General features: G+C 47.5%; 1 protein-coding gene across 2 annotated transcripts in view; it reads left to right on the plus strand.

Annotated features, from left to right (window-relative positions):
- Positions 1–1,845: 1,845 nt before the first annotated feature.
- The window catches only part of SV2B (synaptic vesicle glycoprotein 2B), a 141,225-nt gene continuing 119,713 nt past the window's right edge, over positions 1,846–23,357 (plus strand). Inside the window, exon 1 of one of the 2 annotated variants that reach the window (XM_006110835.5) lies at positions 1,846–2,111. The gene's annotated coding sequence lies outside the window, so the exon portion shown is untranslated. Of the gene's footprint in view, positions 2,112–10,191; positions 10,376–23,357 lie in introns of those variants that run through there. The other variant, XM_006110836.5, reaches the window with a different exon arrangement.

A 23,357-nucleotide genomic window follows, 5' to 3' on the forward strand; every position in this document is an offset into this window, starting at 1 on the left:
AGTTCTCTTGGACGTTGTTAAAGTCCTGGTCTTCACAACATCATCTGGCAAGGAGTTCCACAGGCTGACCGTGTGCCGTGTAAAAAAACCTTCCTTTTGTTTGTTTTAATTAATTTCTTCTGGTGACCCCTAGTTCTTATTTTATGGGAACAAGTAAATAACTTTCCTTTATTCACTTTTTCCACACCAGTCATGATTTTATAAACCTCTATCATATCCCCGCTTAGTCTCCACTCTTCTAAGTTGAAAAGTCCCTGTCTTTTTAATCTCTTTTCATATGGGACCCATTCCAAACCCCTAATCATTTTTGTTGCTCTTTATGCCAATATATCTTTTTTGAGATGAGGTGACCACATCTGCATGCAGTATTCAAGATGTGGGTGTACCATGGTTTTATACAGAGGCAATAAGATAGTCTCTGTCTTATTCACGATACCGTTTAAAATGATTCTTAACATTATTTGCTTTTTTGATTGCTGCTGCACATCGAGTGGATGTTTTCAGAAAACTATCTACAATGACTCCAAGATCTTTCTCGAGTAGTTATAGCTAAATTAGTCCCCATCATATTGTATTTATTAAATTTCACTTGTCCTTTTGTTGCCCAATCACTTAATTTTGTGAAATCTTTTTGAATCTCTTCACAGTCTGAGCTAAGTCTTTACTATTCTGAGCAGTTTAGTATCATCTGCAAATTTTGCCACTTCACTGTTTACCCCTTCTCCAGATAATTTATAAGTAGGTTGAATAGGACTGGTCCCAGTACGGACCCTTGGGAAACCCTACTAGTTACCTCTCTCCGTTCTGAAAACTTACCATTTATACCCTTTGTTTCCTGTCTTTTAACCAGTTATCAGTCCATGAGAGGACCTTCCTCCTTATCCCATGACAGCTTACTTTATTTAAGAGCCTTTGGTGAGGCGCCTTGTCAAAGGCTTTCTGAAAATCCAGTCTATCTAATGGATCCCCCTTGTCCACATGTTTGTTGACCCCCTCAAAGAACTCTAGTAGATTAGATTGGTTCCCTTTACAGAAACCATGTTGACTTTTCCCCCAACAAATTTTTGAGAACTCGGGTGAATACCATCTGGTCCTGGTGACTTGCTACTGTTAAGTTTATCAATTTGTTCCAAAACCTCCTCTAATGACACCTCAATCTGGGACATTTCCTCAGATTTGTCACCTAAAAATAATGGCTCAGGTTTGGGAATCTCTCTAACGTCCTCAGTCGTGAAGACCGAAGCAAAGAATTCATTTAGCTTCTTCGCAATGACCTTGTAGTCTTTAAATGCTCCTTTAGCATATCAATTGTCCAAGGGCCCAACTGGTCTTTGAGCTGGCTTCCTGCTTGTGATGTACTTAAAAAACATTTTACTATTACTTTTTGAGTTTTTGGCTAGCTGCTCTTCAAATTCCTTTTTAGCTTTTCGTATTATGTTTTTACACTTCATTTGACAGCGTTTATGCTCCTTTCTATTTTCCTCACTAGGATTTAACTTCCACTTTTTAAATAATGCCTTCAAGTGATGGCTCACAAAACATCAGCCTCTCTGACTTGGGCCGAGAGCCACCCCTGGACAGATGGCTACAGATGTGGTGGTGGCCAGCAGTACCAGCTGTATGAAGGTAGAGGAAATAATAACGTGATTGCCCCAATAAAGCAGCAAGGAAAACTCCTGGATCCTATTTAAGTCTAGAGCCAAAATATGTGTCTGCATTATAACAGTAAACATATTCCCCTGTGTAACCAAGAGCTCTCCTAGAAAAGCTTTAATGTTCAGGCAGTGGACTGTTACTTTATTACCCTGATTAAATTACACAAGCTTTTCCTTTCTCTCTGTCTCTGCATGCCCTGCAATCTCCCTCTGCCTTTGCACACTCCCTCCCTTCTCCCTCTGCCTTTCTTGCTGTGGGGGCAGTGATGCAGGTATGACATACAGCCCTGTTCTCCCTCCGCTGGGATCCCCTCTGGTGCATCATTAGCATTCACTGGCTGGCTGGACTGCATCATTGTTATAGGAGATTCCAGTGCAGTGAATCCCTCTTTCTTGGAACTCCGGAGCTGAACTGAGCACAGAGAAGCAGCAGAAGCAAATAACTTCACATTACAGGTAAGAGCAAGTCATTTCTCCTGCTATCGTGGAAGAAGACAAACAGACATTTTACAGGGAACGCTAACGGCTGGCAGGATCTCAATCCCCAACATTAGTTTGCTGAGTGCCCAGCTAATGTCTGAGTGCTGCAAAGAAATAGGGAAACAAAATAAAACAGAAGAAAAATACCACTGAAAATAAGGATGCTCAAGGGCAAGGGCGCAGCAGCTGAAGGGCTGAGATGAAGGAACAGGAATTGTAGGGCGCTTTGCTATTTTAACTAGATCAGCAGTGTCAGAACAGTCAAAACCAAAGCAACAATTCAGATTAACACCGTTTCTCTCCCTGGCTCTCCTTATCCTCTTCTGAGAGCAGTCATGAGCTGCAGCGTGTAGTGTTTTAGCTAGGTGGAAGGTGCTCAGGCTGAAGCAAGACAGGGTTTTTTATGAGGACAATTAAAATAGATTCTGATGTATGTCTGGGGATAGGTGTAGCGGTGGGCTGTAGGGGTGTGAAAGGGTGAGGGGTGTGTATATAAGTGGGGCATGTTGCATATGTTTGGGTGAGGGGGGTACAGAGGTGTGTTTGCGGCTGGATGAGTCGTGTGTGGGTGGGTATGCCTCCCCCACACAGGCATAACACAGCAAACATGAGTATTAATCGTCCTTTTCAAATAATCCTTCCTACCTCAGGGTATTATAAATGCAGCTCAAACTAAAATCAGCAGCTGGTCACCTCTGTTGGCAGAGGATAAAGCCAGCCACTAAAAGCAAGGTAAGGGTTTTCAGTTTGAACAGGGGCTGTAATATATTTTGGTTTCTCTGATATGATTGATCTGGTTACACAAATGTGTGTGTGCGTGCAGTCCCCTATGCAGGGACTTCTGTGGAGGGTGCTTTTTTGTAAATGAGGATAGCAAAGGTGTGAATGCCCCCCTTCTCCCCATGCTTCCCCAAGTAAGCGGGGAAATCAGCCCTAGCCTTTCCCTGGCTAGCCAGAGCATGGGGGAGGGATGCTCGAGCAGCGCACTGCCCCTGCCTTCCCTTGGCTAGCCAGAGCATGCTTATTTGGGGGGCCATAGGGAGGGAGCTTTCACACACCCCTGTGTATGGCCTGGTGTGTGTCTGGGGACAGGCGCTATTCAGCAGAGATTCTCTTTACATATGTAGGCTGCAATAATACAATCCATGATACTGAGAACCCCTAAAAACCATAGGCATGAACTGGATCCACGATAGGCTCCGTGCTGTGTTTGCCCATCGCTCTGACCAAATGAACGAAGTGATTGGAGTGGAGCGGGGAGGAAAAGAACTGGGCTATAGTGTTTTCTCCTGTGTGGGAAGGGGAACCCCAGGTGATTTTAGATCAGATGCTTATCACATAACACCTGAATATGTGGTCCGTGAGGGCTCCCTTCCTCTGGACAGCCTAGGCAGAAATGAAAGACCGGTAGGAGTGATGTTCCTGGCAGGGCTTTAAAAACGCTGCAAGTCATGACTATCCAGGCTCCTATTTCTGATCATCTGCAAGAGGGGAGAGAGTTAATCCTATTGTTGCCTAGTCAGATTTAAATATACAATAGCGCTGCATTGTTTCACCTCTGGGTAAAAAGACACAGCCACATGCTTGTTCCTCACCTGGCAATTATCTCTACCCCCTCTTCAGGAATTGCACAGCAGGTTGCTACCTTATCCTGTTGGTCACCTACAATCATAGCCAGGTTGCTTGCTCCCACAGGATAATACATAGGTGGGGGCTTTGACAAGAGAAGAACATCTACAGTTTCCTCCATAGTCTTCTCTTGAAAGGAGCAAGGTCACCCTTTACCCTCCAGTAGAAGAAGGAAAGCATTTGCCCCCAAGCCTGCAGATCTGAGGATCCTCTACAGCAGTGTTTTCTGAAAGTGCTCCACAAAAGCACTTTGAGAAACACATTCACTGGCTGCCCCAGTTTGTTTATTTACTGGTGCCACGGAGCCTCCTGGCTCCCATTGGCCCCGTTTCGCTCTTTGCAGCCAAGCGGAGCAGCGGGAAAGCGATGGCCTGGCACCCACTGCTTCCTGTGGCTCCCCTTGGCTGCAAAGGATGAAACGGAGCCAATGGGAGCTGTGAGGCTCCGTAGCACCAGTAAATAAACAAACTGGGGCAGCCACTTAATGTGTTTCCCAAAGTGGTTTTGCGGAGCACTTTCAGAAACACTGCTCTACAATCTTGGGCCATCTGTAGGGGGGCCCCCATGCTTCCCTGCTCACCTTCTCTTACTCCCTGACAGCTCAGTTCCTAAAGTCCCAGCTGTTCAATGAGGCAAACATCCCCTCTCCCCAGGCTCCAAAATTCCTGGGCTCCTGGTGGGGTGGGAAACGCAGATGGTCTTTGGGTTCTGGTGAGCAAAGAGCCATTCCTCTGCCCCAGGCATGTTGTGTGGGGGTCACCTGGGCCAACAGGAGTGACTGAAAGGCTCCAAGGGCGAGTCTACACTTAGGAGAAGACTGACATTCCAGATGTCGATCTTCTAGCACTCGATTTAGTGGGTCTAGTATAAACCCCTAAATGGAATGCTTAGGATAGCCCTCACTGGTGCATGGTACTCCTCCTTCTGTGAGGAGTAAGGGAAGCCGACAGGAGTATTTGCTCCCATCCGCCTCTCATTATGTGGATGCCGTCAAGGCTCGGTTTAAGGTAAGCTGACTCCAGCTATACCTTACAGATGCGGTCCCCAACCTTTTGGGGCTGCTGGGAGGCCAGGGGCGGGGCCGCTCATGCGCCGCGTGCCTGGGGGCCGGACCGCGCATGTGCTGCGCATCCGGGGGCGAGGCCATGCCTGCACCACGTGCCCGGGTCTGGCATCATGCATGCGCCACACGTCCGGGGCTGGCACCATGCATGCGCCACACGCCCAAGGCCTGGTGCACAAGAATGGCTTGAGCTGGCCCTGGTCACCTGGCAGGCACCGCGTTGGAGACCACTGCCTTACAGCCTTAGCTTCCTGGGGCAGGGGTGTTTATGAGTCAGCCTCTCTAGCATCTCTTGCCTGCACCTTGTGATGTACTGAGCATCTTCAACTCCTGTTGAAGTTAACGGGCGAAGAGGAGACAGCAACTTGCAGGAATTGCCCAGCACCTCACAAGGTTCTGTGTCAAGCGTCTTGGTCCTGCAGATGCATTGTGTAAGGTATCAGGTTTCTTTTCTACGGAGAATTTGAAGTGTCATTTAGCCAGCAGACTGAAAGCAGATGCCAGTTGTATCTCTGCAGTGCTCTGACCACAGAACCACCTCTCAGAAACATTACTCAGACCTCCCGTTCTCCTTTAAGAACAGCAGGCCATGCTAGATGCTGGTCTCCTTCTTGTAGCCACTGCACATGCCTGTTACAGCTCAATGTTTAAAGACCTGGGCCGAGAGATGAGACATGGGATAAAGCCTCTTGTTTTTCTGAAAGGACTGTGCAAACCCTTATTGTGGGTGCACTGCACATGTAGCAGGGTCACTGCTGTACAAACAGCCACCAGGCAGTGAGGTGCTCTGGTTTGCCCTTTAGCTCCCTTCATTGGCATGGCCTTGACTCAGGAAGGTGACGTGTTATTTGCCCCCGTCTGTGACATGCTGCAATGCAGAGCCAACATCAGACAGATCTTTATTCAGGAAAGAAGTCTGGAGAGGTGGGAGGTGCTTTCATCAGTTCTTCCAGCAGGCTGAGATTTTTGCATCGCCACACCTGCTTGTATGTGCACCCCCAAAAGCAGCCACCCACCCATCTTGTGCATTCAAATGGGTGCAGAGGTTGTGTGCACGACTGGCTGTTTGTTGAATACAATGTGAGCATACACACTTCAGGGAGAGCAATAAACATGTTGGACAAAATTAAGTGTACAATAAGTGATGGTGAGAGTGAGCATCTGTGTCAGAGCCTTTAGCACCCTGTGGTTGTAAGCATGTGTGAGCTCAGAGGCAGGCCTGGCTTGAACGGGGGGTTTCCAGAAAGAGCCAGGAAGCCAGAGGAAGAATTCATACTGGTTTGGGTGGACCAGGGGTTAGAGTACTTGTTAGAGGGGCGGTGGGTTCCAGTCCCACCTCTCTCTGCCTACCCTGGGAGCTGTCAGCCAACTCAGGCTGGTTTGGAGGTGTATATTCATCTCCTGTACATGGCAGCACAAGAATGGAATCTAGAGCCTGAGTCCGGTGGGAGAGGAAAAGAAGTTTTAAACTCCCATATGCTCCTTGGTAATCCTGCCCCTCCATGCAGCAAATCATAGGGCAAAGTGGCACCTCGGAGCAGCTGGTATTTGGAGTTAAGGCAAAAGCATGGGCTGAAAGGGCTATTTGATGTACAATACCTTGTGCTTCTATTTAGGCCACCCTCATTCTCCAGAGTAAGTGCGGAGAGACACAGACTCTTCCCTCGTTGCTCAAATGCTGGCACGGAATAGTTTGCTGGCCGCTAGACAACATCCAGGAACTGCTAGCAATCCTGCTAGGGGAAGCCCAGGCCTCTGCCTGGAGGATCCTCCTTCTTGTATTGTCAATTCCCCATATTAATTTTCCAGATCGGGAGCTGAACCTTTGAAAAAGGGCTCATCTGAAAAGATTATAGAATTACTCCCTTGCTAATGAGCAGTTTAATGTCACGACAGCTTAACGTCCTGCAAGAAAAAAAGGAGCCTTAGCAATGAAACAAAGGGACCATGAGAACAGGGAGCCTGGGGGGTCTGGGAAAAGCTTTTTGAAGGGGGATGGAGGGTGTGCACTAAGTCACAGAAACACGCTGTTTGCAGGGCCAGCCTTGGCTTAAGCCCTTCACTCTAAGGAGAAGAAACTTGATGGAAAACGAAGCTAAAGAGCCCTTCAGTAATATCTTCAGCAGCCCCTACTTTTATCCCTGTTTCTGGTGCGGGGACCAAAGGGACAGCAACCCACAGCTTGATCCTTCTCCTCTGAAACAAGCATACGCCAGCCAGCAGCAAAGACAGCTCTCTGACATAGCACATAGAAATCTGCACCATTGGGCTGATGCACGATGGCAGTTCCTGTCTTTGGCAATGACTGGCACAGGATGCTTAGGAGAAGGCTGTAAAGCTGCCTAATGGGTAGTGGAAGAATTCCTTCCTACCTCAGGCAGTTAGTGGCTGGCTGGTCCCCTGAGGTTGATCTCTCTGAGAGGTTTCTATCCTAAGTCGTGGAACTATGAATTATAATCTTCTTAGTCCCATAAAAATGTAAGGGACCAAGAGGGGAGGCAACTATCTGACAGCTCCTTCCCCTTTTGATTTGCGACTGCAGGGAAAAGAAGCTCTTCATTACCGACCTGCCATGCTCAGGTCCTGACCCTCAGTACAGGCCCTGAGCTCGGTGGACAGCAGGGAGGCAAATAACGTTTGTACTCGCCTATTATCGTAGGCAGGAGCATGCTCCTTTGTCCGTCAGTGCAATTTAGGACAGCCTGGAGGCTGCTCCAGCCTACATCAGCTCCAGCAGCCCCTGACAGGGCATTATGGCAGCTGGAGATATCTGGAGCTCAGCAGCATTTGGGCCTATCCTACCCCTGCCATTCCCCCAACACACTTCTAATGCTGGAGTCTGTGGAGATCGGGGGGATGGTAGAAATCTGGCTTAGCTCATTTGTCCTATCCCACTGGCATGAAAGGGGGCAAACATGGGGATAAGGGAGTGATTCCCTCTTTCCATAATGTGCACAGGTCTGTATGTTGTGCTTGTACATTTGCCAGCATGCTCCAGGAGTTAGTATTCATCTCCTAGACCATAACTATGGACCCAAATATGCCCCAATGGCAACCATGCAGCTTAGTCCGTTGCTCTTGCAGCGGGAATGTGCATGTGAGGTGGGGGATTACACTGCATCTGTCTTTCTGGCTTTGATCTTATGAGTAGGGACCCGGTTCTGCTCCTGCTGATGCTGGTTTAATTCCAGCATCGCTCCCCTGGCTAGAATGGGATTCTCCCAATTTACTTTGGGGCAAGTGAGAACAGAATCAGCCCTCTGGGACTAGGCAGGGGAGTGGAGTGGGGGAAACCTTGCTGTGCGAGATGAGAGGAAATGAAAAGGAAGGGCCAGTCTATATTTAGGTGAGGGCTCTGTTGAGAGTGGATAATCCTCTTTCCCTGAATTATCCAGCCCAGGGATTAGACTGCTTTAAACTCCTCACCAGGCCTCCCCCGCTCCAGGAGGCCACCATGGAACAGACTGGCTTTCTGAATCCCTACGGGGCAAGGAATGGATTGAGGATGGCAGAGGGAAGGCTGCTGCTGGCCTGCTTGTGCATCTCTCCCAGGGGTTGCTCATGGCCCAGATGCACAGTGACACAGGAGTGACGTGCGATGCTACACGGAACATCCAGGGACGACCATTAAGAAAGAACAGAACGCTTTCTAAACAATTGGGGCAGCAGATAAAGATAGATGGTGGACGCAAAACAGCCCTTTCCCAATGCACAGTATTCCTGCTTCCCTCTCACATGCCTTTTCTTCTGGTGAGGAGAAGGGAAGGTCTCTCAGTTGCTTATCAGGTGCATCGCTTTCTGTTTGGAATCTGTCCCTGATCTGCCTTATGCTGCCAGCATCTGACCTGCTTTGGCTGGCTTGAAAGTAACCCTGGGTCTGCAGTTCTGTGCCATCTGCCTTGCATAGGAATGAATCTCTATCCATATTAAATGATGGATCTGGCAGCATGGGGGCTGGAAGGTGACACAGTCATGGAAAAGATGATGGGTTCCTGTGCAATGAGCTGGTGGGCCTCAGCCCAGTGCCTAGTGAACAAATGTCAGCATAAAAAAGAGTGTTGCTTGTTGGCTCTCTCACCATGGAGGCTTAATGCACCATAGAGAATAAACTCCCTTTAGCTTTAAGCATGGACCTTCTGGGTCAGAATTTTTTTGAGGGTGATGACATGGAAGCACTGCCATTGTGTTTTACATGCCCTAGGGACAAATGTGTCTGTTCTCCAGGGCTATCAGGCCAGCTCCCTTTGCCAGCACTAAATTCACTTAAAACTGAGTGAAAATTGTATTTCTGAAGTAGTGACAGGGCCACTCTTTGGAAGACTCAGAGGCTCTTGTTAGTTCCTCTGGGATTTTATCAGTTCTCCTACTGTCCCGCCCCATCCACCAGCTATTAGAGTTTACTTTACACCCCTTCCTCCACAATATTTTACTTATCTATTCATTCTGCCTCTTTCACTCAGAAATAGCTAGATGCTTTTTATTACCCTCATTTTCCTCTGGACTTTGAATGCTAGCCTCTGATGTTGCTACTGTGTCCAGGTTCAGGCAAGAGTGAATTCTGATGAACCCATCTGAAAGTGGACTCTTGTCAGATCCTGGAGTGACAGACTATGAATGCATCTGCTATCCCACAAACCTGTCCTTGGAAATCCAGGGCCTGAGATGGCTTCAGCTGCATCAGCAATAAATTGTGGTGAATGACATTGATCTTTTCACGGGGACGTGAATTCTGTCAAGGGCATTTAAATTGTGTTTAACATTCTCTCAGCTCTTTGCGGTGCTTCCTCAGAAACCTGGCATTTTGACCCTCTTGTATTTTTCTTTTCCCAAAATTAAGGCAAACTTTGTGCCCTATTCTGGCACTCTGTATTTTGGTCCAACTCTTACTGGTGTCATCGGTGAGAAGATGTCGTTTAAATAACTTCTGTGAGAGTTTGATTAAAATGAGGAATCCCATGCTTGGTCCTGTAAGCAGCTGTTGGAAGGGAAGTGGCTCTCTGAGAGCTGACTGGCAGCATCAGTGCTTGCTTTGCTTTGACTGACAGGTAGAGTCATGACTGCCAGTTATTGCTTTTTTGTGCTAGAACGGAATTAAAACAGAGAGCCCCAAAGGAGCACAGAGAAGAAAAGGGCACTGAGTGCAAATAGCCACTGCTTTTAATATCAACTATTGTCTTTTTTCTCTCTGTGTTGAGCATTATCAATTTCCTGTTTAAGTTAAAGTCAACACATCTGTTACTTTAGCATCTCTGGCTGCCTGGCTCCCTCCCTCCCCCACCTGCTCTCCCACTCCGTCTGCAGCCTCCCCATCCTCCTCCTGCTTTGCTGCTGGCGTGTGTGTTTTGTGGTGGCTGATGGGCTTGTTCACTGCTGGTTCCATTTGCTGTGGGATGATCAGCTTGGCTTGCAGAGCATTTACTCCTAATCCCCAGCTTGCGACAGCCTAGTGACAAAGGCAACTCTTTCAGGAGCTGCTGTGGGTGAGAACGCTGGGGGAAATGATTGGCAAGTGGCTGGTGATGCTGGAATGAAACATTTCCTAGTTCTGGTAAGAGATGCTTTTCCACTTGGTCCCCTTTCTGGGCAGTTGGTTACGGTGAGAGAGGATGAGCTGAAAGGGATAAAAAGCAGGGAGGGGAGGAAGTTGTGAAAGATGGACAAATAGCAGAGTCAACGCAATTTGCATGGAAGCTTTTCCAGTAGCAAATGTTTATCAGAGCAATTTATTTACCATTAGTGTCTGGCTTCTGGCTAGTCAGATCATGCAGTGATGAAGGCAGCTGAAGTACCTAGCCAGATATTAAGGCAGTCGCTAGCGTTATGTTTTCCCCTCTATGTTTCTTTCTATGTGTCTTTTCCAATTAGATCTAGATAAGCCAGATCCCACCGCCAGACCTAAAAGGGTACTTTGTCATGCACTTCTTTGGGAGTAGCTTGTGGAAAGCTCTTGTTTCAATCCGATGCCTTTTGCCTCACTAGCTTTGGAAGGTCATTCATGAATGTTTGTGTCTCAGTTGAGAAATAAAACCCTTCAGCTTTCCTGTGCGCTAAACTTACTCCTGGCCAGCAAAGTTTAACTGCATTTTTCTCTGGAGCTGGTCTCCCCTGTATGGTATGTATTTAAAATATAAAGAGAAGCCGTGAGACAAAACTGAGAGTCTAGTCAAACTATGAGTAGATCTGTGAGATACTGTGTGTCCCAGGCACACTGCTTATTTTGAATTTGAAGGCACTGATCTGGTTTAATTTACAGGACTTTTGAGCTGATAGCGCTGGCTTCATCAGAGTCTGGCCCAAGTTGTCTGTTACACCAGCAGTGAATTTGGCCTCATTTGCTTAAAGCAGGGGCGGGGAACCCTTTTTGGAAGGGGAGCCACCCACCCACAGAGAAATCAGTCAGGGGCGGCACGCAAGTGAGAAGCAAAAAAATAAAACCAATCCCTCACTGACGCGGCCTCGGAGTAGCAGGGGGGCTGGAGCACCAGTGTGGGGTCCCCAATGCTGTGGGAGGAGAGAGGGGGGCTTGAGCCTTGGGAGCTGGATCCAGGCAAACTGGGAGCTGCATCCAGCGCCTGGGCCTGTGGTTCCCCTGGCTTAAAGAGAAACAGTGAATAGTAACCCTATCAGCAGTCTGCTGTGCTGTGTCAGCAGAGGGCTGTCCATAATGTAGCGCTAGTGACAGAAAGGAAATGAAAAGTATGATCATGCATCTTCAGTGGTTCTGTTAACCAATGAAAAGCACTGACCCTTTTAGCATCCCTAGATCCCTTCCTAAAGCTGATGCCTGGGTCCAGGAGTTCTTGACACCCTTTTGTGAGAGAGGCTTGTAAAATCATTTGGTTTGGTGTATCCAAGCTGAGTTCCTTCTGTGTTTCTGAGCTTAGCCATCAGGGTTAAAAGAGACCTGCCGTGAGAAAACAACCAAGCTGATTTGTTTGCAAAAATTAAACCTCAATATATACAACAATCTCTCTCCATCACAGACATTCTTCTGATTGTTTATACATACAGTGAAACTTTCACTGAGGACCCATTGAATATGCAGAAACCCCTGTTGTAAGTGCTAACTTTAGAGCATCCCTATGGTTCTAACACAGTTACATTAAACTTTTAGTTAAAGACTCAGCTCTGGTAGGCAACTGACTTTTGCTGATCCCTTGGGTGGTTGCTTCTAATATATTTCAATTTAACAGTCTCTGTATCACAACTACCAATAAAAATAGCACCAGCTGAAGAACAAGTGCTAAAAGTGAAAGGGTCTGCATGCCTTTTGCCATTCAGATACTGTACAAAGTGGCGATAGCACAGTAATTCTAGATTATAGTGATGGTGTGCCTTCACTATTGCCTCAATGATGCCACTGTGCAAATGGAGAGACTGCACAGCAAGGATTGTAAGTGCTTTGAGACTCATGTGTCTGTCCCAGAGGGAACAGCCCTTGTTGCCTTTAATAAAACCACAGGCTTTGTTTTGAAAGGAGCATAAATCTTTCATCGGTATGTGTTTTTGGAAAGACACTGTCAAGATAAAAATTAGAAATGGCTATACAGTATATTACTTCCCATGCCTCATTAGATTATAAAAACAGAAGGAATGTATACATCCAATTCTTTTAAAATTATCTGTTGTGTGGTGTTTGTTTACTTATTACATTTCTCGCAGCCTGATCTTTGTAAAGGGAATGGTCAATTTCATTTGTTTTTTCCTCCTACTTAGTTTAACCTACAGGTTTATCCAGACCCTCTGTTTGGGATTCTAGGTGCTGCACAGGAAGGGTTAACTGTATTTAAAAAATAAATACCACCTTCCCATTGTAAAAATCAAAGCACAAAAAAAAATCCTGGAAACATTCTCATGTGTGTTAGGTTGATACATGCTCAAACTGTAATTTTGGGGGCAAACTGGACTGACAGAGTCTTTAACTCTTTTAGGTCTACTCTTTTCCAGGGGCCAGTCAAATAAATTCTACTACAGTAGGGTGTGTGTGTGTGTGTGTGTAATTTGTAGCATCCTAAAGATATTTTCTTCATGACAATGATATTATATTCAAGAGACATGCTCCTGTATACAGATGGGACCAGAACCTGAGGTTTTCCAGATGCTACAAGGTCTAGGCAGCACTCCTGTTTGGAGACTGACCTTTTAATACAGCTGTATGGGATAAAATGGAAGGATTTGTCCCCTTTTAAATGTCTATCCCTGTGATCAGCAGTTCCACTCAAACTACCAACATCAAAGCAGCAGAACCATCCTTATCCCTATGCAGAATGTGCAGTTGCCTAGGGCACCCAACATTTTGAGGCATCACTGGCTGTTAATGGCCATCCTTCTGCCTTTTTCTATCCCTGCTCTGTGGCTCTGCTTCCTCTGGAGAGGATCTAGTTAACTTAAAAGTGAAAAAGACTGCCAGACCTATTAGCAGAACATCAAACCTAGGAAAGAGCCATGCAAGTGGTAATGAAGTCATTTAACTGGCATTTTCCAACCCCAAGTATATACGGTCAGTTTCTGAATTTACTGTGTCCGTCTACAGAATCTTAGTTTAAAATTTGTTTTAAAAATATTTCATTCATGTGTTGCTGAAGATTATAAAATCACATCTCTAAAAAATCGTCATCCCCCTGCTGCCACCAGGCATAGGGGCACCAATTTAATAGTATTTCATAGGGTCCCATAAATGCTAAGGACAGCACTCCGTGGCAGTCTTGAATCTTTGAGTCTTTATGGCTATGTCTACAATGCAGTCTTCTTGCGCAAGAAGAGCGTATCCACCCTGCATAGAGGCTATCTCGAAAGAAAACTCTGATTGCTATTCACAGAATAGCCACCAGAGCACGTGTGCTTTTGTTGATTGGCTCTTTTTGTGCAAAACCCCCCTGTTGCCCGTCCACACACACTTCTTTGTGCAAGAACTCTTGTGCAAATAGGAGTTATTCCTCGTAGAAAGAGGAATACCTACACTGCAAAAACTCCTTCGTTCTTTTGATTTACTGTAAATTTACTTACACTAAAATGCACTAGAGGTGTGGACGCTCCATGGGTTTTTGCGCAAAAACCCAGTAGAGTAGACGTAGCCCATGAGATCAAAGTATTCTGAACAAAGAACACAGTCGAGTAATGGTAGTTCCAATGGATGTGTCTTATTCTATGCATTGATGCCATGGAATATTTAGCTCATCATGAGAATTTAACTGAGGAACTGGAAACTTTCAGAGAGGGAAAACTTGTATATTTATTCAACAAAAATATACATCCAATCACCTTATGCCTATCCCCTTTTTTTAACCACATCTGCTAAATTATCATAAGCTATTTGTGTTTTAAACGAGGGCTTCCTCCCTCACAGCCCATCTGCTCAGTCTGCTTGTTCCTCCAGCAAAGTCACGATTCTGTTATCACGTGTTATGACTCTGGAAGGCTATGCTGCAAGGATGGGACTGTAGCTTCACTTGGGGATGGGATAAAATAGGAGGAACTCGTCTGAAAGGGGGAGACCACCTAGTGAAAAGGGGAAGAAAGAGAGAAATACACCAGAGCAGACGAGTCAAGAAGTGCTGGCCCAGAAAGATACTTTTTTGGGTTTTTTTTGTATAAATGTTTCTTTTTGTCAATTCTGTCCTAGAATGAAAAACATCTTTTTATCGCAAGGTTCCATAAAGCCCCCACCAGGTCACTAGAACTGACTTCAATATGAGTTTTGCCTCCCTATGAAATACTGGTTCAAGGCCATTTTGTGTAGTGGGTAGGCCCAATTCTACTCTCATTGGCTACGTCTACACTGGCCCCTTTTCCGAAAGGGGCATGCTAATTTTACAGGTCATAATAGGGAAATCCGCGGGGGATTTAAATATCCCCCGCGGCATTCAAATAAAAATGTCTGCCGCTTTTTTCCGGCTTTTAGAAAAGCCGGAAAAGAGCGTCTACACTGGCCCCGATCCTCCGGAAAAAAGCCCTTTTCCGGAGGATCTCTTATTCCTACTTTGAAGTAGGGTTTGAAGTAGGAATAAGAGATCCTCTGGAAAAGGGCTTTTTTCTGGAGGATCGGGGCCAGTGTAGATGCTCTTTTCCGGCTTTTCTAAAAGCCGGAAAAAAGCGGTGGACATTTTTATTTAAATGCCACGGGGGATATTTAAATCCCCCGCGGATTTCCCTATTACGACCTGTAAAATTAGCATGCCCCTTTCGGAAAAGGGGCCAGTGTAGACGTAGCCATTCAGATTATTGCTGCTACTATTAGCTACTTGCATTATGGTAGCACCTAGGAATCCAGACCTGGACCCCACTGTACCAGGCACTGTAGAAGCACAGAACAAAATGACAGTCCCTATCCTAAAGACCTTATGATCTAAATATAAGGTGAGACAACAGAGATGGATATGCACTGGCAGACAGTTGGGGTGGGGAGAGTAGTATAAGAAAATAAGGAGACAGTATGAGCATGACACAATGAGGTATCTTTTCAATCTCACTGGAATCAAGGCAACTGAGAGCAGAATTTGCTGTTGCTATGTTTTTCCATACCAAAATGGCAACCACTTGCTCTCACTTTAAACTGACCTCATTTTTTAGATTGAGGATTAACTACAAAAAAGAACAAAAGCAGTTGCTACGAGAGAGCAGCATGTACCTGTCACCTGTGCAACATGCTGCAGCAACTAGGGGAACAAAATGGCTGAAGTCTCAGCACATAGACTGAATTCTTTGATATAGAAAGGCATAGGGCACAGAAAATGAAGGTGTTTCATAGAAACCTACATCATAGGTTCTTAGTGTGTTTGTTGCAAAACATGCTAATAAATCCAATTAACTAGTGCTACTGTGCAGCATGGTGAAAACTGGCATCACATATGTTCCTAGTGTATGGACGGGGTGATACAAGTGATAAGTATTAATATTTGTCTAGCTTCCTCATTAACTGTTGAGCAGGCTGCTGGTCTGCAAACGTATCAACTACCCCCTTTTCTGTGACATTGCTAGAGGTCAAATCTCATAGGGTATGTCTACACTACCACCCTAGTTCGAACTAGGGTGGTTAATGTAGGCAACTAAAGTTGCAAATGAAGCCCGGGATTTAAATTTCCCGGGCTTCATTTGCATCTTGCTGGGCGCCGCCATTTTAAAATCCCCACTAGTTCAGACTCCGTGCCCGCGGCTACACACGGCACGGAGTAGGTAGTTCAGATTAGGCTTCCTATTCCGAACTACCGGTACACCTCGTTCCACGAGGAGTAATGGTAGTTCAGAATAGGAAGCCTAATCTGAACTACCTACTCCGTGCCACGTGTAGCCGTGGGCACGGAGTCCAAACTAGCGGGGATTTAAAAATGGCAGCGCCCGGCAAGATGCAAATGAAGCCCGGGAAATTTAAATCCCGGGCTTCATTTGCAACTTCGGTTGCCTACATTAACCACCCTAGTTCGAACTAGGGTGGTAGTGTAGACATACCCATAGTGTGTGATGCTCTGTACTGTGCATCAGCACCAGAATCCTCACTATCCCATCCCCAACCCTTCCCTTCCCTTCTGTGTTCCCTGCCTCTTCTTAAACCCTCTCACCCGTTATGCACTGACCATGCATGTGGAGAGGCACATGGTCATGTCTTCTTCTCTCCTTTCTCGTGGGGAGCAGGTTATAATCGGCTGCCTGTATGGTCACCCTGATGAACACTGTTTCTTTGTATTCCAGGTAGCAATAGTGAGGGTGGGGGAGAGAGAAAAGAAAATGAAGAGGGGACAAGATGACATACAAATAGCCAGGAGAGGGCCAAATGCAGCTGTTATTGATTTCACTATCATCTGTGTGCATCAAAGTACAGGACTAAGGCTTAATGAGATTCTATTGAAACCACCCCTCTTTTTGAGGGGAAGCATTGTAGGCCAATCCAAAATTTGTAGCTTCATAACATGGACTGGCTTTTACCATTTTCTAAATCAGCAAGTGAATCACTATGATGGACTTTTTCTTTTAGGACCAATCCCATCCTTTCCCGGGGAAAGTGATCAAGAGATTTTTTGTTGCTGAGGATGGTTTTTCCTTGCTGAAAAATGCTGGAAGAGGCACTTATTCTGGGCTCAGTTTCTGGGTAGGGAGACTCAAGAGTCGAACAAAGCCTCAATCTCAAACTTAAACTTACACTGAGCAGAGTTTGTTTGTAAGGATGCCAGATTCTTGACCTGGTCAGGACCTCACTCTGATCTTTCTTTCCAGCTACATATTGATCATTCAGCCACTATTCAAAGTGTTAGAACACAGCTGCCATTCAACATCTGTAATATTATAACAACACTCCCTAGCAGGGGAAGTGGAGAATGCTATATATAACTGAAAGTATAGGGGAGATTTTAGGTAGGAAAGTAAAGGAACCTAGGAGATGTGGACCCAAAAACAATATTACTGACAGAAGAAATCGCTCAGGATGATCCGTCAAATGTAGTTTAGAAAACCAAGTGAGAAATGCCCACTCTCACTGCTCTTATTTCGTAGTCACTAACCCCTGCTAGTAAGGAAGAAACAACGCGTAGTGTGAGTGTAACCCACACAACTAAGCTATGTCTACATTGGCGGGTTATTGCGCAAGAACAGCCGTTCTTCCGCAGAGCATCCACACTGCCCACCCGCTCTTGTGCAAGAAGATTTCCAGTAAAGCGTGGTAAGAGAGGACTTCTTGTGCAAGGGCGACGCTCTTTTCTAAAAGGTGTAAGTTCTCTTGTGCAAGAGGGCAGTGTGGACGCATGGCAGTGGTTTCTTGTGCAAGAAAGCCCTATAGCTAAAATGGCCATCAGAGCTTTCTTGAGCAAGAGAGCGTCCACACTGCCATGGATGCTCTTGCGCAAAAGCACATCTCGCACATGGCAGTGTGGACATGTTCTTACGCAAGAGTTCTTGCACAAGAACCCTTGCGCAAGGTGTTCTTGTGCAATAAGCTGCCAGAGTAGACATAGCCTTAGTGTGGTTCACTGTCCCAGGTAGTGGCACTTAGACCACTTACAGCAAGAGATAAGAACAACTGAGCTCTACAGCCTAAACTATGAGACAGCTGGCTTTGTAGCTTAAGCTGTAGTGGCTCCTCCATTAAGCTCCAGAGGTCCCAGGTTTAAATCTATCTGGTGGTGGTTACATGAGGACTGTGGCAGACTGGGTTAGTGTCATACGTAGATCTGGATATTTTCCCCTTAGGTGTTATAGGACCAGGCTGCAGATAATTCATGCTTCTGACCTGAAGAAGAGCTCTTTGTATAAATAGCTATGTTGTTTTACCCACCTTGACTGTCCTAGGACCAGCAAGGCTACAACAACACTGCAAATCCATGATTTGTCATATTCAGTTCAGCTCCTAAGACTGATAATCTGTTGACCCACAGTGGCTCTTGTGAGAGGTGGGTTCGGAAGGAGCAGTTAATTCATCAGTTTTTCACCGGATGCTGGAGATTTTAGACTTTGGCTCCTGCTGTGCTGCAGACCCAGCCAGCACTGCTCTTCGCTTCACCCATTGTTAGCCAATGAAACATAAGACCCGCCTGTGTGAGGGAATGCAGATGAGATTGGGGAAAGGTGGATGCGGTGGCTGGGCCTAGCAGAACCCTCTTTAGCAAAGGACAATAAACAGTTTCCATGGCAACATTCCATTTTCTAGCCTTGGGCTCTGCCTGAAGGTGATCTCTGATTTTTTTTTTTGTAAGATGTGGGAGTTTGAGCAAAATTGAATGAGGAGAGTATGGAAGGATCCAGCCCCTTGGCAACGGCTTTTCTTTCTAACTCTTTATGTGGGCTGTATGTAGTTTTTGTTTGGCAGCATATTCCTACTGCCAATGGGAATTGAGCCCATCTGCTGCAGCCAGACTCAAAGAACAGCTGAACCTAGTCCCTGCTTGGGGTTTTCATAGCTAAATGAGATCTGATGGATCACCCTTCCCGCCCTCCAGCTCTACAGCCACACAGGTTCTCTGTTTAGGTGTGTGACAGGAGGGTTTACATGTAAGAAGGTAACAGAGACAGCATGCCTCAGGTCAGGCCCGGCCAAAGAGTTTGTGGGGCCTAAGGCAGCACGTTGTGTTTGGCTGAGCCGCATGGCTCCCAGTCAGGGTAGCAAGTGAGTGGCCGGGTGGGCGGGGCCAGGAGCTGGGCAGTGCAGCCCCTACCCAAGCCAGCCACCTTGCTCGCTTTGCCCAAAGGCCGGGGCTGCCTCAGGTGAGGGGGATTTCTCTTGTCCTTTGTGACAGGTGGTCAGGATGTAGCAGATTTCCCAGTTTTCATTAAGGTTATAAGCCTCTGTTCTCCTGAACTCACGTGTACCCTCCATGCACTGGCCCACCCCAGCAACATCTTAACAAAATCACGGAACAGGGAGCCTGGCCCAGGATTTGGGCAGAGGCCCTGAGAACTTCAAGGGGTTCTTTAATGTGCCGCTTTAGGACTGAATTCCTACAAAGTAAGATGGGGTTTAAAAATGGAACAGTGTTATTCTTCTAGAGCACCATTGTCTGTGAATGCTGAGTTACTAGGGTGATGTGCACAATAGCCCAGTTTAAATGCCTAGGTAGACAGACAGGAAGATCAGTTCTGAGCATAGTCACGTGAGTGTAAATCCAATGAAGTAAGCAGAAGTCCTCTGGATGTATACGAGTATACAGGCCAGTGTCTGGCCTGTGATATATGTAGCAATTACCAGAGGGTTAGCCGTGTTAGTCTATAAGGTGCCACAGGACTCCTCGTCGCTTTTGCAGATTCAGACTAACATTTATTGGAGCATAAGCTTTCATGGGCAATGACCCACTTCGTCAGATGCACGTAGTGGAATTCGGAAATTCTGGAATTTCCACTACATGCCTCTGACAAAGTGGGTGTTTGCCCACGAAAGATTATGCTCCAATAAATCTGTTAGTCTATAAGGTGCCACAGGACTCCTCATCACGTATGTAGCAATGTAACTGGAAAGAGAGGCTGCTATTCTGGCCTCAGAGTGATGCACCTTTAGCTATAGTGGGGTCTCCCAGCCCTCACTGAGGGTATGTCTACACAGCTACCCCACGTCTTTTGAACATGTCCGCTATTTCGAAATACAGCGGACGCACTATTTTGCCATCCCTGTAAACCTCATTCTATGAGGAGTAAGGGATGGCTCAAAATAGCACTTTATTTAGAAATTTGCAGATAGCGCCAAATGACAAAATAAGCCATTTCAAAATAGACTCAAAATAAGCTACGCAATTTGCATATTGCAAATCGCGTATCTTATTTCAAGTTCCAGGTGCTGTGTAGATGCACCTTGAGGGTGCATTGGCTTTAGTTCAGTCTTGTTCCTCAGGGTTGGATTTCAAGAGTTCAGCATCCATTAAGTAGGAACAGGTTTTCCAAATATCGTGCACCTGGACATCTAGTTCAATGGACACCAGAGAAAATCAGGCCTCACTGGGGATGAAGGATTTGTCTCTAATAACCCCAGAAGCAGGTACCATTGCAGCCCAACAGTGATGGTTCTACATTTATTTTTAATTAGGATGGTTCATCTCAGGAAACTGACATCTTTTAATTAAGATCCTGTTTAGACAGAATGTTAAAATATAGATATGCTGGCATGGATTGAGATATTCCAGTGACTTCCCTGCCTGATGTAAGATGCCCCTGCCAATAAAGTTTCCAGGGACTCAAAGGACATTGGCATGGGCCTTTGCCTCCAAGGGTGTGTCTAGACTACAGGGTTTTGTCAACAAAAGTGGATGTTTGTCGACAAAACTATACCTGCATCTACACTACCACCGAGTTCTGTCGACAGAATTCGGCAGTTTTGTCAACAGTGGTAAACCTCATTCTACGAGGAATAATGCCTTTGTCAACAGAGTTCTGTCGACAAAAGGTAAGTGTGGACGCAGGGGAGAATTTATGTCAACAATAAAGGCCTCCAGGAAGAAGCCCTGGTGTACACTCCTGCCACAGCTTTCAACTCTATTGTTCCTGCCTGCAGCCATCTTTAAAAGGCGCAGGCACCAAGGATTACCATTCTGGCAGCAAGCCAGCTACAGCCAGGACCCTGAAACCGTGCAGCTTTGTCTGGTCAGGAAACTCGGAGCCATGTTCCAGGGACAAGCCCCCCAAGACTCCCCTGGCCCTTCCAGGGACACATCTCCCCAGGAAGCCAGGGGCACCAAACGCCGGGCACCCTTCCTGGTCTGGGCCCGAGATAAAAGCCCTCTTGGATCTGTGGGATGAGGAGGAGGCTCTTCAGGTCCCACAGTCCAGGCGCAGGAATGCGGAGATCTACCCCAGAATGGCTGATGGGCTGGCCAGGAAAGGCCACCACCTCCGCACCGTACCGCAGGTCAGTGCCAAGGTGAAGGAGCTGCGGCAGGGGTACATCAGGGCCCGTGAGCACTGCTCCTGCTCCAGGGAAATGGCACACTCCTGTGCCTACTACGAGGACCTGGACCGGATCCTGGGGGCAGGGGAACCCCTGCCCCCTGAGAGGATTGCGGAGTCTGGCTTACAGACCCCTGTGCAGCAGTGGCTGCAACTCCAGGCAGACAACCAGGAGCTCCAAGAGGAGGAGGAGGAGGAGGAGAAAGACAGCACCAGGAGTGCCCAGGAGCCAGACGCCCACGCTCAGGAGGCCTCCCAGACAACTTCGGACACCGGGGAGGAAACTTCAGGTGCGTGCTGTGAGGGTCCAACACAGGGCAGGGCAGGCGGGAGCAATATGGATGGTGCAATGCTGTGACATGTCATGCTGATCACAGCCTGGGGGGGAGCACACCCATGGCCGCCCTCAGGGAGGGCCGTCCTACCCCAGCACCATCGGGCAGTGATGCCAGGTGAAGGCTTGGGTTGGGGACGCTGGGATTGCCACACAGCTTCAGGCCTCTCAGCACTCTACGGGAACCCCAACTGTGGCCTGACACTTGTCTGTGCTGCTTGGACATGGGGTGTGTGTGGGGGGGACGGGGGTGGGGCAGGATGGTGGCCTGCACACCTTCTGGGCTCCAGGGAGGCTGTGGCTGCTGGCCAGGCCACACCATGCCTTACTGAGATGCACATGAGCATCCTCTGACCCTAGGACAGGCACCGACTGCTGAGAAGGAGGGCATGCCCTCTCAGGGAAAGTGTGAGCATGCATGACTGACAACTTTTCCCTCTTGTCCGCGACAGCCGGACCCACTGACCAGGAGGGGGGAGCCACACCTACCCCACCACCCAGACGGCTGCAGGGAACCTATCGGCACTGGTGCACCTATTTAGACCTGGTGTGCTAGCACATCTCGGTCCTGCAAAGGATGCAGGACTCAATGAACAGGAGGATGGAGGCAGAGGCAGAGTGGTGCAGGTGCTTGCTTGAGAAATTTGCCCAGCAGTGCACTGATATTTGCGCTGCTATCTAGGAGGCCATGGCCTTCCCCGGTCCTGTGCCTGGTCCTGCCCTCACCTAAGCCCATGCCCCCCCTCAACTCCTGCCAGACCCAGATACAGCCTCACCTCCTGCCCAACCCCCTACTGCCTCAGCCTGCACGCGCGGCCGTGTGCAAGAAAGCCTCCGCAGCCAAAGTGCCAGGGGCTCCTCATCAAGGCAGCACCCTCCCTCTTCCCACCTGTGAGAGTCACTGAAGGAAGCACTTTACTTTGTTTACAAACACTTTATTTTTCTGAACAAAAGAGTATTTTAGTTTTTCAAAAAACCAACAGTGAAATAAACTGTAAACGTTTTTTCACCAACACTTGTCTCTGTTCAGTGTGTGATGAATAAGTACAATGTGTGAATGTGGGGCCGGGAGGGGTTTTGAGGAGGAAGGCACTGGGTGCATGGGGCAATCCCACTTTTGAAAGGCCCTGGGGAAAATCATTGGCCTCCTTGGGAGAATTGTTCTCTCAGGGCTTCTTGAATGCGCAAGCCCAGCTGGGGGGCTTGCCGGATGGCAGCTGTCCAGGGCTGCTCAAAGTGCCTCCTCTCCACATCAGCCCATGTCCTCCATGCAGGGAAGAAGGCCTCCCCTTTCCTCTCCACTAGGTTGTGCAGCACACAGCATGCTGCAACCACATCGGGGATGTTGTGTTCCCCCATGTCCAGCCGAGTGAGCAGGCATCTAAATCTGCCCTTCAGATGGCCAAAGGCACACTTCACCTGGTAGCGAGCCCGATTCAGGCGGGAGTTAAAGAGTTCCCTGCTTGCATCCAGGAGGCCGGTGAGGGCTTCATGAGCCAGGGCATAAGGGGGTACGCCACGTCGGCCACAATGCACATAGGCATCTGCACATCTGTGACTGCATAGTTCCTCTCCAGGAGAAATGCCCCAGCCTGCAGCCTGCGGTACAGGTGTGAGTTCTGGAATATGCGGGCATCATGTGCCCGGCCTGACCACCTGACACAAATGTCTGTGAATTGTCCCTGGTGTTCGACCAGGGCCTGCAGCACCATGGAAAAGTAGCCCTTTCTATTAATATACTGTGCTGCTCAATGGGGTGGTGCGTGGATCGGGATGTGAGTCCTGTCAAGTGCTCCACCGCAGTTCGGAAAACCCAGCTCCACAAATCCAGCCAAGATGGTAC

Source organism: Pelodiscus sinensis, chromosome 14, assembly GCF_052426305.1.
Source record: "Pelodiscus sinensis isolate ZL-2025 chromosome 14, ASM5242630v1, whole genome shotgun sequence".
NCBI lineage: Eukaryota > Metazoa > Chordata > Testudines > Trionychidae > Pelodiscus > Pelodiscus sinensis.